The sequence below is a fragment of the Hyla sarda genome, unplaced genomic scaffold (assembly GCF_029499605.1).
Source record: "Hyla sarda isolate aHylSar1 unplaced genomic scaffold, aHylSar1.hap1 scaffold_193, whole genome shotgun sequence".
Lineage (NCBI taxonomy): Eukaryota > Metazoa > Chordata > Amphibia > Anura > Hylidae > Hyla > Hyla sarda.
In genome coordinates, this window is record NW_026608585.1 from 333676 (window position 1) to 346895 (window position 13220).

Here is a 13220-nt window from a genome sequence, read left to right on the forward strand (position 1 = left end):
CTTCTCTTCCTCTTACTTTTTTTTCACGTTTTTTTACGTTTTTCTCCTTTTCGCCTCTTTTCTGGGCGTATTATTCTTCTTTTTCTTCTTTTTTTTCGTCTAATGCATACCCCATCAGTGCAGCAATGCTTATTCAATACCGCCAGCAGATGGAGACACTGGGGGATAATTTTCTAAGGATTTATACTGATTTTTCCTGTCTGAATTTGTCGCACAGAAAGTTGCAGGCCAAATATGTGTGACATTTCTGCGACTTTAGCTTCTAGAGCATTTTTACAACATTATACATAGGTGCTGAATACATAAAAAGCGACTGTTCAGCGACAGACAAGTCGCATCGGCTGAAAGTAGGCCAGAATGTCAGTCCATGTTGGAGCAGGTTTAGATACAGTCTAAAGCATAGATCTCAAAGTCTGTGCACAGAATTTAGCAAGGGCCTCGCACCTTCTGATGCATCAGGTAGGTGCACAATAGCATAGCCTAACCCTCTGTACTTTGGTCTATATTGATGCGGGACATAGACAGCCAGCTGATGACCAATCCATTAGTGCAATGGATGGCTGGAAGCATTTGTCTTTGCCTTTGCAATACCACAGAAGCAATGCATGGTCAATGTACAGCAATGACACACCTGTGTGAACAGCCAGGAGACCCCCCCCCCCCCCCCCATGTTATGTTACATAGTTACATAGTTAGTACGGTCGAAAAAAGACATATGTCCATCAAGTTCAACCAGGGAATTAAGGGGTAGGGGTGTGGCGCGATATTGGGGAAGGGATGAGATTTTATATTTCTTCATAAGCATTAATCTTATTTTGTCAATTAGGAACATTCAGCACCCACCCGCTATCAAGGCAGCTGCCTATCATGTCATGCCCTACCTGCACAGGTGTGCTGGCTACTCAAATGATCCAATTAAGGAGGCCATTTAGTCAGCAGCAGCAGAAGTCCTGTGCCTGGACGCTCCAACAGGGGCCAGACACAAGCAGAAGCAGAAGCAGCAGAAGCAGCAGCAGCACCACCTTTTGTTTTTTGGCTGCAGCAGCAGCAAGGCCCACAGGGCTGGCTAGCTGGCTAGCCAGCAAGCAGGTAGCAATGAAAGTAGGAATCTTTCTTTTTAACCCTGTAAGGGGGTGGTGCACTGTACCCGAAGATACTGCCATATCGGGTCAATGCATAGGGCGACGGAAGCAAGCTTCGAAATCGGCCCCCGTTCTCAAAAATCCATTTAATATATGGTCCCCAGATAGGGGACGTATCAGATATTAAACTGATAAGAACAGATACTACACTTGATCTTAGCCAAGAGGCCGAGAAGCGATAACCGTGAAAGGGGCGGGCCCAACAAGGTCCCCTTCATGGGCACTATCACTGCTTGCTGTCATGGAGGCTGCCAGACAATTTTCCATGCACACTCTGGGCTGGGGGGCAGTCAACCACCAGTACACACAGCAGAACCTAAACCCATACCATTATTGCTAAGCAGCAAGACAGGGGCCCATTGCACTCCCACGGGGCCTTTTTAAATGCAATCCATAACCCGGATTTGCCAGGAACCCTTCTTACTCCTCCTACTTGCATGTGACACTGGGCTTAGGATCTGCATAGGAAACACACACACAAGCACACACCTACCTTTGTTGCCTGCAGATGCCTCCTTGGCTGTCCCCAAACGGTATCAAACCAACACCCACGGGAAGCTGTAAGCATAGAGGACATGCCTGCACCCCATTGGACTTACCTGTGTGGGTTAAATCCGGGTTATTTGACAACCTATGGCGGTGATGGTTCTGCTCAGGCAGAGCAGTGCTGATGCTCCTCATAAAGCTGTCGCTGCTGTGAAGGTTCTAGGTGACATCACAAATCCCTATGGTTACATACACAACAAAGCTGGGTTGTTGTTGTTTACACTCTGCAAGGCCTGTGGAAGTGAGTGACATCATAGCACTGTAGTTCTGAGGGTTCAAGATGGATGCAACAATCTCCTGTTGCTTCTATGAAGGCCGTAATAGACGACATCACCAAACAGCTCCATAGTCACATACACAGCAAAGGAGAGATGTTGTTTACACCTAGTGATGTCAGTGGTATTGAGTGACATCACAGCACAGTGCTAAGGCTCCTGGGCCTGGACACAGCAGCGGCTGCAATATCTCAACGGAGAATACGTTTATATCTATGTGTGTGTGTGCGCATATATATATATATATATATATATATATATATATATATATATATTTCTCCGCCGAAATCACTTTTAAACCCATTTCCACCTTTTTTTCCCTTCTCTTCCTCTTACTTTTTTTTCACGTTTTTTTACGTTTTTCTCCTTTTCGCCTCTTTTCTGGGCGTATTATTCTTCTTTTTCTTCTTTTTTTTCGTCTAATGCATACCCCATCAGTGCAGCAATGCTTATTCAATACCGCCAGCAGATGGAGACACTGGGGGATAATTTTCTAAGGATTTATACTGATTTTTCCTGTCTGAATTTGTCGCACAGAAAGTTGCAGGCCAAATATGTGTGACATTTCTGCGACTTTAGCTTCTAGAGCATTTTTACAACATTATACATAGGTGCTGAATACATAAAAAGCGACTGTTCAGCGACAGACAAGTCGCATCGGCTGAAAGTAGGCCAGAATGTCAGTCCATGTTGGAGCAGGTTTAGATACAGTCTAAAGCATAGATCTCAAAGTCTGTGCACAGAATTTAGCAAGGGCCTCGCACCTTCTGATGCATCAGGTAGGTGCACAATAGCATAGCCTAACCCTCTGTACTTTGGTCTATATTGATGCGGGACATAGACAGCCAGCTGATGACCAATCCATTAGTGCAATGGATGGCTGGAAGCATTTGTCTTTGCCTTTGCAATACCACAGAAGCAATGCATGGTCAATGTACAGCAATGACACACCTGTGTGAACAGCCAGGAGACCCCCCCCCCCCATGTTATGTTACATAGTTACATAGTTAGTACGGTCGAAAAAAGACATATGTCCATCAAGTTCAACCAGGGAATTAAGGGGTAGGGGTGTGGCGCGATATTGGGGAAGGGATGAGATTTTATATTTCTTCATAAGCATTAATCTTATTTTGTCAATTAGGAACATTCAGCACCCACCCGCTATCAAGGCAGCTGCCTATCATGTCATGCCCTACCTGCACAGGTGTGCTGGCTACTCAAATGATCCAATTAAGGAGGCCATTTAGTCAGCAGCAGCAGAAGTCCTGTGCCTGGACGCTCCAACAGGGGCCAGACACAAGCAGAAGCAGAAGCAGCAGAAGCAGCAGCAGCACCACCTTTTGTTTTTTGGCTGCAGCAGCAGCAAGGCCCACAGGGCTGGCTAGCTGGCTAGCCAGCAAGCAGGTAGCAATGAAAGTAGGAATCTTTCTTTTTAACCCTGTAAGGGGGTGGTGCACTGTACCCGAAGATACTGCCATATCGGGTCAATGCATAGGGCGACGGAAGCAAGCTTCGAAATCGGCCCCCGTTCTCAAAAATCCATTTAATATATGGTCCCCAGATAGGGGACGTATCAGATATTAAACTGATAAGAACAGATACTACACTTGATCTTAGCCAAAAGGCCGAGAAGCGATAACCGTGAAAGGGGCGGGCCCAACAAGGTCCCCTTCATGGGCACTATCACTGCTTGCTGTCAGGGAGGCTGCCAGACAATTTTCCATGCACACTCTGGGCTGGGGGGCAGTCAACCACCAGTACACACAGCAGAACCTAAACCCATACCATTATTGCTAAGCAGCAAGACAGGGGCCCATTGCACTCCCACGGGGCCTTTTTAAATGCAATCCATAACCCGGATTTGCCAGGAACCCTTCTTACTCCTCCTACTTGCATGTGACACTGGGCTTAGGATCTGCATAGGAAACACACACACAAGCACACACCTACCTTTGTTGCCTGCAGATGCCTCCTTGGCTGTCCCCAAACGGTATCAAACCAACACCCACGGGAAGCTGTAAGCATAGAGGACATGCCTGCACCCCATTGGACTTACCTGTGTGGGTTAAATCCGGGTTATTTGACAACCTATGGCGGTGATGGTTCTGCTCAGGCAGAGCAGTGCTGATGCTCCTCATAAAGCTGTCGCTGCTGTGAAGGTTCTAGGTGACATCACAAATCCCTATGGTTACATACACAACAAAGCTGGGTTGTTGTTGTTTACACTCTGCAAGGCCTGTGGAAGTGAGTGACATCATAGCACTGTAGTTCTGAGGGTTCAAAATGGATGCAACAATCTCCTGTTGCTTCTATGAAGGCCGTAATAGACGACATCACCAAACAGCTCCATAGTCACATACACAGCAAAGGAGAGATGTTGTTTACACCTAGTGATGTCAGTGGTATTGAGTGACATCACAGCACAGTGCTAAGGCTCCTGGGCCTGGACACAGCAGCGGCTGCAATATCTCAACGGAGAATACGTTTATATCTATGTGTGTGTGTGCGCATATATATATATATATATATATATATATATATATATATATATATTTCTCCGCCGAAATCACTTTTAAACCCATTTCCACCTTTTTTTCCCTTCTCTTCCTCTTACTTTTTTTTCACGTTTTTTTAAGTTTTTCTCCTTTTCGCCTCTTTTCTGGGCGTATTATTCTTCTTTTTCTTCTTTTTTTTCGTCTAATGCATACCCCATCAGTGCAGCAATGCTTATTCAATACCGCCAGCAGATGGAGACACTGGGGGATAATTTTCTAAGGATTTATACTGATTTTTCCTGTCTGAATTTGTCGCACAGAAAGTTGCAGGCCAAATATGTGTGACATTTCTGCGACTTTAGCTTCTAGAGCATTTTTACAACATTATACATAGGTGCTGAATACATAAAAAGCGACTGTTCAGCGACAGACAAGTCGCATCGGCTGAAAGTAGGCCAGAATGTCAGTCCATGTTGGAGCAGGTTTAGATACAGTCTAAAGCATAGATCTCAAAGTCTGTGCACAGAATTTAGCAAGGGCCTCGCACCTTCTGATGCATCAGGTAGGTGCACAATAGCATAGCCTAACCCTCTGTACTTTGGTCTATATTGATGCGGGACATAGACAGCCAGCTGATGACCAATCCATTAGTGCAATGGATGGCTGGAAGCATTTGTCTTTGCCTTTGCAATACCACAGAAGCAATGCATGGTCAATGTACAGCAATGACACACCTGTGTGAACAGCCAGGAGACCCCCCCCCATGTTATGTTACATAGTTACATAGTTAGTACGGTCGAAAAAAGACATATGTCCATCAAGTTCAACCAGGGAATTAAGGGGTAGGGGTGTGGCGCGATATTGGGGAAGGGATGAGATTTTATATTTCTTCATAAGCATTAATCTTATTTTGTCAATTAGGAACATTCAGCACCCACCCGCTATCAAGGCAGCTGCCTATCATGTCATGCCCTACCTGCACAGGTGTGCTGGCTACTCAAATGATCCAATTAAGGAGGCCATTTAGTCAGCAGCAGCAGAAGTCCTGTGCCTGGACGCTCCAACAGGGGCCAGACACAAGCAGAAGCAGAAGCAGCAGAAGCAGCAGCAGCACCACCTTTTGTTTTTTGGCTGCAGCAGCAGCAAGGCCCACAGGGCTGGCTAGCTGGCTAGCCAGCAAGCAGGTAGCAATGAAAGTAGGAATCTTTCTTTTTAACCCTGTAAGGGGGTGGTGCACTGTACCCGAAGATACTGCCATATCGGGTCAATGCATAGGGCGACGGAAGCAAGCTTCGAAATCGGCCCCCGTTCTCAAAAATCCATTTAATATATGGTCCCCAGATAGGGGACGTATCAGATATTAAACTGATAAGAACAGATACTACACTTGATCTTAGCCAAAAGGCCGAGAAGCGATAACCGTGAAAGGGGCGGGCCCAACAAGGTCCCCTTCATGGGCACTATCACTGCTTGCTGTCAGGGAGGCTGCCAGACAATTTTCCATGCACACTCTGGGCTGGGGGGCAGTCAACCACCAGTACACACAGCAGAACCTAAACCCATACCATTATTGCTAAGCAGCAAGACAGGGGCCCATTGCACTCCCACGGGGCCTTTTTAAATGCAATCCATAACCCGGATTTGCCAGGAACCCTTCTTACTCCTCCTACTTGCATGTGACACTGGGCTTAGGATCTGCATAGGAAACACACACACAAGCACACACCTACCTTTGTTGCCTGCAGATGCCTCCTTGGCTGTCCCCAAACGGTATCAAACCAACACCCACGGGAAGCTGTAAGCATAGAGGACATGCCTGCACCCCATTGGACTTACCTGTGTGGGTTAAATCCGGGTTATTTGACAACCTATGGCGGTGATGGTTCTGCTCAGGCAGAGCAGTGCTGATGCTCCTCATAAAGCTGTCGCTGCTGTGAAGGTTCTAGGTGACATCACAAATCCCTATGGTTACATACACAACAAAGCTGGGTTGTTGTTGTTTACACTCTGCAAGGCCTGTGGAAGTGAGTGACATCATAGCACTGTAGTTCTGAGGGTTCAAAATGGATGCAACAATCTCCTGTTGCTTCTATGAAGGCCGTAATAGACGACATCACCAAACAGCTCCATAGTCACATACACAGCAAAGGAGAGATGTTGTTTACACCTAGTGATGTCAGTGGTATTGAGTGACATCACAGCACAGTGCTAAGGCTCCTGGGCCTGGACACAGCAGCGGCTGCAATATCTCAACGGAGAATACGTTTATATCTATGTGTGTGTGTGCGCATATATATATATATATATATATATATATATATATATATATATATTTCTCCGCCGAAATCACTTTTAAACCCATTTCCACCTTTTTTTCCCTTCTCTTCCTCTTACTTTTTTTTCACGTTTTTTTACGTTTTTCTCCTTTTCGCCTCTTTTCTGGGCGTATTATTCTTCTTTTTCTTCTTTTTTTTCGTCTAATGCATACCCCATCAGTGCAGCAATGCTTATTCAATACCGCCAGCAGATGGAGACACTGGGGGATAATTTTCTAAGGATTTATACTGATTTTTCCTGTCTGAATTTGTCGCACAGAAAGTTGCAGGCCAAATATGTGTGACATTTCTGCGACTTTAGCTTCTAGAGCATTTTTACAACATTATACATAGGTGCTGAATACATAAAAAGCGACTGTTCAGCGACAGACAAGTCGCATCGGCTGAAAGTAGGCCAGAATGTCAGTCCATGTTGGAGCAGGTTTAGATACAGTCTAAAGCATAGATCTCAAAGTCTGTGCACAGAATTTAGCAAGGGCCTCGCACCTTCTGATGCATCAGGTAGGTGCACAATAGCATAGCCTAACCCTCTGTACTTTGGTCTATATTGATGCGGGACATAGACAGCCAGCTGATGACCAATCCATTAGTGCAATGGATGGCTGGAAGCATTTGTCTTTGCCTTTGCAATACCACAGAAGCAATGCATGGTCAATGTACAGCAATGACACACCTGTGTGAACAGCCAGGAGACCCCCCCCCCCCCCCCATGTTATGTTACATAGTTACATAGTTAGTACGGTCGAAAAAAGACATATGTCCATCAAGTTCAACCAGGGAATTAAGGGGTAGGGGTGTGGCGCGATATTGGGGAAGGGATGAGATTTTATATTTCTTCATAAGCATTAATCTTATTTTGTCAATTAGGAACATTCAGCACCCACCCGCTATCAAGGCAGCTGCCTATCATGTCATGCCCTACCTGCACAGGTGTGCTGGCTACTCAAATGATCCAATTAAGGAGGCCATTTAGTCAGCAGCAGCAGAAGTCCTGTGCCTGGACGCTCCAACAGGGGCCAGACACAAGCAGAAGCAGAAGCAGCAGAAGCAGCAGCAGCACCACCTTTTGTTTTTTGGCTGCAGCAGCAGCAAGGCCCACAGGGCTGGCTAGCTGGCTAGCCAGCAAGCAGGTAGCAATGAAAGTAGGAATCTTTCTTTTTAACCCTGTAAGGGGGTGGTGCACTGTACCCGAAGATACTGCCATATCGGGTCAATGCATAGGGCGACGGAAGCAAGCTTCGAAATCGGCCCCCGTTCTCAAAAATCCATTTAATATATGGTCCCCAGATAGGGGACGTATCAGATATTAAACTGATAAGAACAGATACTACACTTGATCTTAGCCAAGAGGCCGAGAAGCGATAACCGTGAAAGGGGCGGGCCCAACAAGGTCCCCTTCATGGGCACTATCACTGCTTGCTGTCAGGGAGGCTGCCAGACAATTTTCCATGCACACTCTGGGCTGGGGGGCAGTCAACCACCAGTACACACAGCAGAACCTAAACCCATACCATTATTGCTAAGCAGCAAGACAGGGGCCCATTGCACTCCCACGGGGCCTTTTTAAATGCAATCCATAACCCGGATTTGCCAGGAACCCTTCTTACTCCTCCTACTTGCATGTGACACTGGGCTTAGGATCTGCATAGGAAACACACACACAAGCACACACCTACCTTTGTTGCCTGCAGATGCCTCCTTGGCTGTCCCCAAACGGTATCAAACCAACACCCACGGGAAGCTGTAAGCATAGAGGACATGCCTGCACCCCATTGGACTTACCTGTGTGGGTTAAATCCGGGTTATTTGACAACCTATGGCGGTGATGGTTCTGCTCAGGCAGAGCAGTGCTGATGCTCCTCATAAAGCTATCGCTGCTGTGAAGGTTCTAGGTGACATCACAAATCCCTATGGTTACATACACAACAAAGCTGGGTTGTTGTTGTTTACACTCTGCAAGGCCTGTGGAAGTGAGTGACATCATAGCACTGTAGTTCTGAGGGTTCAAGATGGATGCAACAATCTCCTGTTGCTTCTATGAAGGCCGTAATAGACGACATCACCAAACAGCTCCATAGTCACATACACAGCAAAGGAGAGATGTTGTTTACACCTAGTGATGTCAGTGGTATTGAGTGACATCACAGCACAGTGCTAAGGCTCCTGGGCCTGGACACAGCAGCGGCTGCAATATCTCAACGGAGAATACGTTTATATCTATGTGTGTGTGTGCGCATATATATATATATATATATATATATATATATATTTCTCCGCCGAAATCACTTTTAAACCCATTTCCACCTTTTTTTCCCTTCTCTTCCTCTTACTTTTTTTTCACGTTTTTTTACGTTTTTCTCCTTTTCGCCTCTTTTCTGGGCGTATTATTCTTCTTTTTCTTCTTTTTTTTCGTCTAATGCATACCCCATCAGTGCAGCAATGCTTATTCAATACCGCCAGCAGATGGAGACACTGGGGGATAATTTTCTAAGGATTTATACTGATTTTTCCTGTCTGAATTTGTCGCACAGAAAGTTGCAGGCCAAATATGTGTGACATTTCTGCGACTTTAGCTTCTAGAGTCTTTTTACAACATTATACATAGGTGCTGAATACATAAAAAGCGACTGTTCAGCGACAGACAAGTCGCATCGGCTGAAAGTAGGCCAGAATGTCAGTCCATGTTGGAGCAGGTTTAGATACAGTCTAAAGCATAGATCTCAAAGTCTGTGCACAGAATTTAGCAAGGGCCTCGCACCTTCTGATGCATCAGGTAGGTGCACAATAGCATAGCCTAACCCTCTGTACTTTGGTCTATATTGATGCGGGACATAGACAGCCAGCTGATGACCAATCCATTAGTGCAATGGATGGCTGGAAGCATTTGTCTTTGCCTTTGCAATACCACAGAAGCAATGCATGGTCAATGTACAGCAATGACACACCTGTGTGAACAGCCAGGAGACCCCCCCCCCCATGTTATGTTACATAGTTACATAGTTAGTACGGTCGAAAAAAGACATATGTCCATCAAGTTCAACCAGGGAATTAAGGGGTAGGGGTGTGGCGCGATATTGGGGAAGGGATGAGATTTTATATTTCTTCATAAGCATTAATCTTATTTTGTCAATTAGGAACATTCAGCACCCACCCGCTATCAAGGCAGCTGCCTATCATGTCATGCCCTACCTGCACAGGTGTGCTGGCTACTCAAATGATCCAATTAAGGAGGCCATTTAGTCAGCAGCAGCAGAAGTCCTGTGCCTGGACGCTCCAACAGGGGCCAGACACAAGCAGAAGCAGAAGCAGCAGAAGCAGCAGCAGCACCACCTTTTGTTTTTTGGCTGCAGCAGCAGCAAGGCCCACAGGGCTGGCTAGCTGGCTAGCCAGCAAGCAGGTAGCAATGAAAGTAGGAATCTTTCTTTTTAACCCTGTAAGGGGGTGGTGCACTGTACCCGAAGATACTGCCATATCGGGTCAATGCATAGGGCGACGGAAGCAAGCTTCGAAATCGGCCCCCGTTCTCAAAAATCCATTTAATATATGGTCCCCAGATAGGGGACGTATCAGATATTAAACTGATAAGAACAGATACTACACTTGATCTTAGCCAAAAGGCCGAGAAGCGATAACCGTGAAAGGGGCGGGCCCAACAAGGTCCCCTTCATGGGCACTATCACTGCTTGCTGTCAGGGAGGCTGCCAGACAATTTTCCATGCACACTCTGGGCTGGGGGGCAGTCAACCACCAGTACACACAGCAGAACCTAAACCCATACCATTATTGCTAAGCAGCAAGACAGGGGCCCATTGCACTCCCACGGGGCCTTTTTAAATGCAATCCATAACCCGGATTTGCCAGGAACCCTTCTTACTCCTCCTACTTGCATGTGACACTGGGCTTAGGATCTGCATAGGAAACACACACACAAGCACACACCTACCTTTGTTGCCTGCAGATGCCTCCTTGGCTGTCCCCAAACGGTATCAAACCAACACCCACGGGAAGCTGTAAGCATAGAGGACATGCCTGCACCCCATTGGACTTACCTGTGTGGGTTAAATCCGGGTTATTTGACAACCTATGGCGGTGATGGTTCTGCTCAGGCAGAGCAGTGCTGATGCTCCTCATAAAGCTGTCGCTGCTGTGAAGGTTCTAGGTGACATCACAAATCCCTATGGTTACATACACAACAAAGCTGGGTTGTTGTTGTTTACACTCTGCAAGGCCTGTGGAAGTGAGTGACATCATAGCACTGTAGTTCTGAGGGTTCAAGATGGATGCAACAATCTCCTGTTGCTTCTATGAAGGCCGTAATAGACGACATCACCAAACAGCTCCATAGTCACATACACAGCAAAGGAGAGATGTTGTTTACACCTAGTGATGTCAGTGGTATTGAGTGACATCACAGCACAGTGCTAAGGCTCCTGGGCCTGGACACAGCAGCGGCTGCAATATCTCAACGGAGAATACGTTTATATCTATGTGTGTGTGTGCGCATATATATATATATATATATATATATATATATATTTCTCCGCCGAAATCACTTTTAAACCCATTTCCACCTTTTTTTCCCTTCTCTTCCTCTTACTTTTTTTTCACGTTTTTTTACGTTTTTCTCCTTTTCGCCTCTTTTCTGGGCGTATTATTCTTCTTTTTCTTCTTTTTTTTCGTCTAATGCATACCCCATCAGTGCAGCAATGCTTATTCAATACCGCCAGCAGATGGAGACACTGGGGGATAATTTTCTAAGGATTTATACTGATTTTTCCTGTCTGAATTTGTCGCACAGAAAGTTGCAGGCCAAATATGTGTGACATATCTGCGACTTTAGCTTCTAGAGCATTTTTACAACATTATACATAGGTGCTGAATACATAAAAAGCGACTGTTCAGCGACAGACAAGTCGCATCGGCTGAAAGTAGGCCAGAATGTCAGTCCATGTTGGAGCAGGTTTAGATACAGTCTAAAGCATAGATCTCAAAGTCTGTGCACAGAATTTAGCAAGGGCCTCGCACCTTCTGATGCATCAGGTAGGTGCACAATAGCATAGCCTAACCCTCTGTACTTTGGTCTATATTGATGCGGGACATAGACAGCCAGCTGATGACCAATCCATTAGTGCAATGGATGGCTGGAAGCATTTGTCTTTGCCTTTGCAATTCCACAGAAGCAATGCATGGTCAATGTACAGCAATGACACACCTGTGTGAACAGCCAGGAGACCCCCCCCCCCCCCCCCCCATGTTATGTTACATAGTTACATAGTTAGTACGGTCGAAAAAAGACATATGTCCATCAAGTTCAACCAGGGAATTAAGGGGTAGGGGTGTGGCGCGATATTGGGGAAGGGATGAGATTTTATATTTCTTCATAAGCATTAATCTTATTTTGTCAATTAGGAACATTCAGCACCCACCCGCTATCAAGGCAGCTGCCTATCATGTCATGCCCTACCTGCACAGGTGTGCTGGCTACTCAAATGATCCAATTAAGGAGGCCATTTAGTCAGCAGCAGCAGAAGTCCTGTGCCTGGACGCTCCAACAGGGGCCAGACACAAGCAGAAGCAGAAGCAGCAGAAGCAGCAGCAGCACCACCTTTTGTTTTTTGGCTGCAGCAGCAGCAAGGCCCACAGGGCTGGCTAGCTGGCTAGCCAGCAAGCAGGTAGCAATGAAAGTAGGAATCTTTCTTTTTAACCCTGTAAGGGGGTGGTGCACTGTACCCGAAGATACTGCCATATCGGGTCAATGCATAGGGCGACGGAAGCAAGCTTCGAAATCGGCCCCCGTTCTCAAAAATCCATTTAATATATGGTCCCCAGATAGGGGACGTATCAGATATTAAACTGATAAGAACAGATACTACACTTGATCTTAGCCAAAAGGCCGAGAAGCGATAACCGTGAAAGGGGCGGGCCCAACAAGGTCCCCTTCATGGGCACTATCACTGCTTGCTGTCAGGGAGGCTGCCAGACAATTTTCCATGCACACTCTGGGCTGGGGGGCAGTCAACCACCAGTACACACAGCAGAACCTAAACCCATACCATTATTGCTAAGCAGCAAGACAGGGGCCCATTGCACTCCCACGGGGCCTTTTTAAATGCAATCCATAACCCGGATTTGCCAGGAACCCTTCTTACTCCTCCTACTTGCATGTGACACTGGGCTTAGGATCTGCATAGGAAACACACACACAAGCACACACCTACCTTTGTTGCCTGCAGATGCCTCCTTGGCTGTCCCCAAACGGTATCAAACCAACACCCACGGGAAGCTGTAAGCATAGAGGACATGCCTGCACCCCATTGGACTTACCTGTGTGGGTTAAATCCGGGTTATTTGACAACCTATGGCGGTGATGGTTCTGCTCAGGCAGAGCAGTGCTGATGCTCCTCATAAAGCTGTCGCTGCTGTGAA

At 46.4% G+C, this 13220-nt stretch overlaps 6 non-coding genes across 6 annotated transcripts; all 6 read right to left on the reverse strand.

Moving 5' to 3' along the window:
* Positions 1–1131: 1131 nt before the first annotated feature.
* Positions 1132–1322, reverse strand: LOC130316407 (U2 spliceosomal RNA). Its single transcript, XR_008863743.1, has one exon. It is a non-coding gene; the product is annotated as a U2 spliceosomal RNA (small nuclear RNA).
* A 2087-nt stretch (positions 1323–3409) lies between these two features.
* LOC130316351 (U2 spliceosomal RNA) lies at positions 3410–3600 on the reverse strand. Its single transcript, XR_008863692.1, has one exon. It is a non-coding gene; the product is annotated as a U2 spliceosomal RNA (small nuclear RNA).
* A 2084-nt stretch (positions 3601–5684) lies between these two features.
* LOC130316352 (U2 spliceosomal RNA) lies at positions 5685–5875 on the reverse strand. Its single transcript, XR_008863693.1, has one exon. It is a non-coding gene; the product is annotated as a U2 spliceosomal RNA (small nuclear RNA).
* Positions 5876–7966: 2091 nt separating this feature from the next.
* LOC130316408 (U2 spliceosomal RNA) lies at positions 7967–8157 on the reverse strand. Its single transcript, XR_008863744.1, has one exon. It is a non-coding gene; the product is annotated as a U2 spliceosomal RNA (small nuclear RNA).
* Positions 8158–10233: 2076 nt separating this feature from the next.
* On the reverse strand, positions 10234–10424 carry LOC130316353 (U2 spliceosomal RNA). The gene has a single exon (XR_008863694.1). It is a non-coding gene; the product is annotated as a U2 spliceosomal RNA (small nuclear RNA).
* Positions 10425–12508: 2084 nt separating this feature from the next.
* Positions 12509–12699, reverse strand: LOC130316354 (U2 spliceosomal RNA). The gene has a single exon (XR_008863695.1). It is a non-coding gene; the product is annotated as a U2 spliceosomal RNA (small nuclear RNA).
* Between the last annotated feature and the right edge of the window lie 521 nt (positions 12700–13220).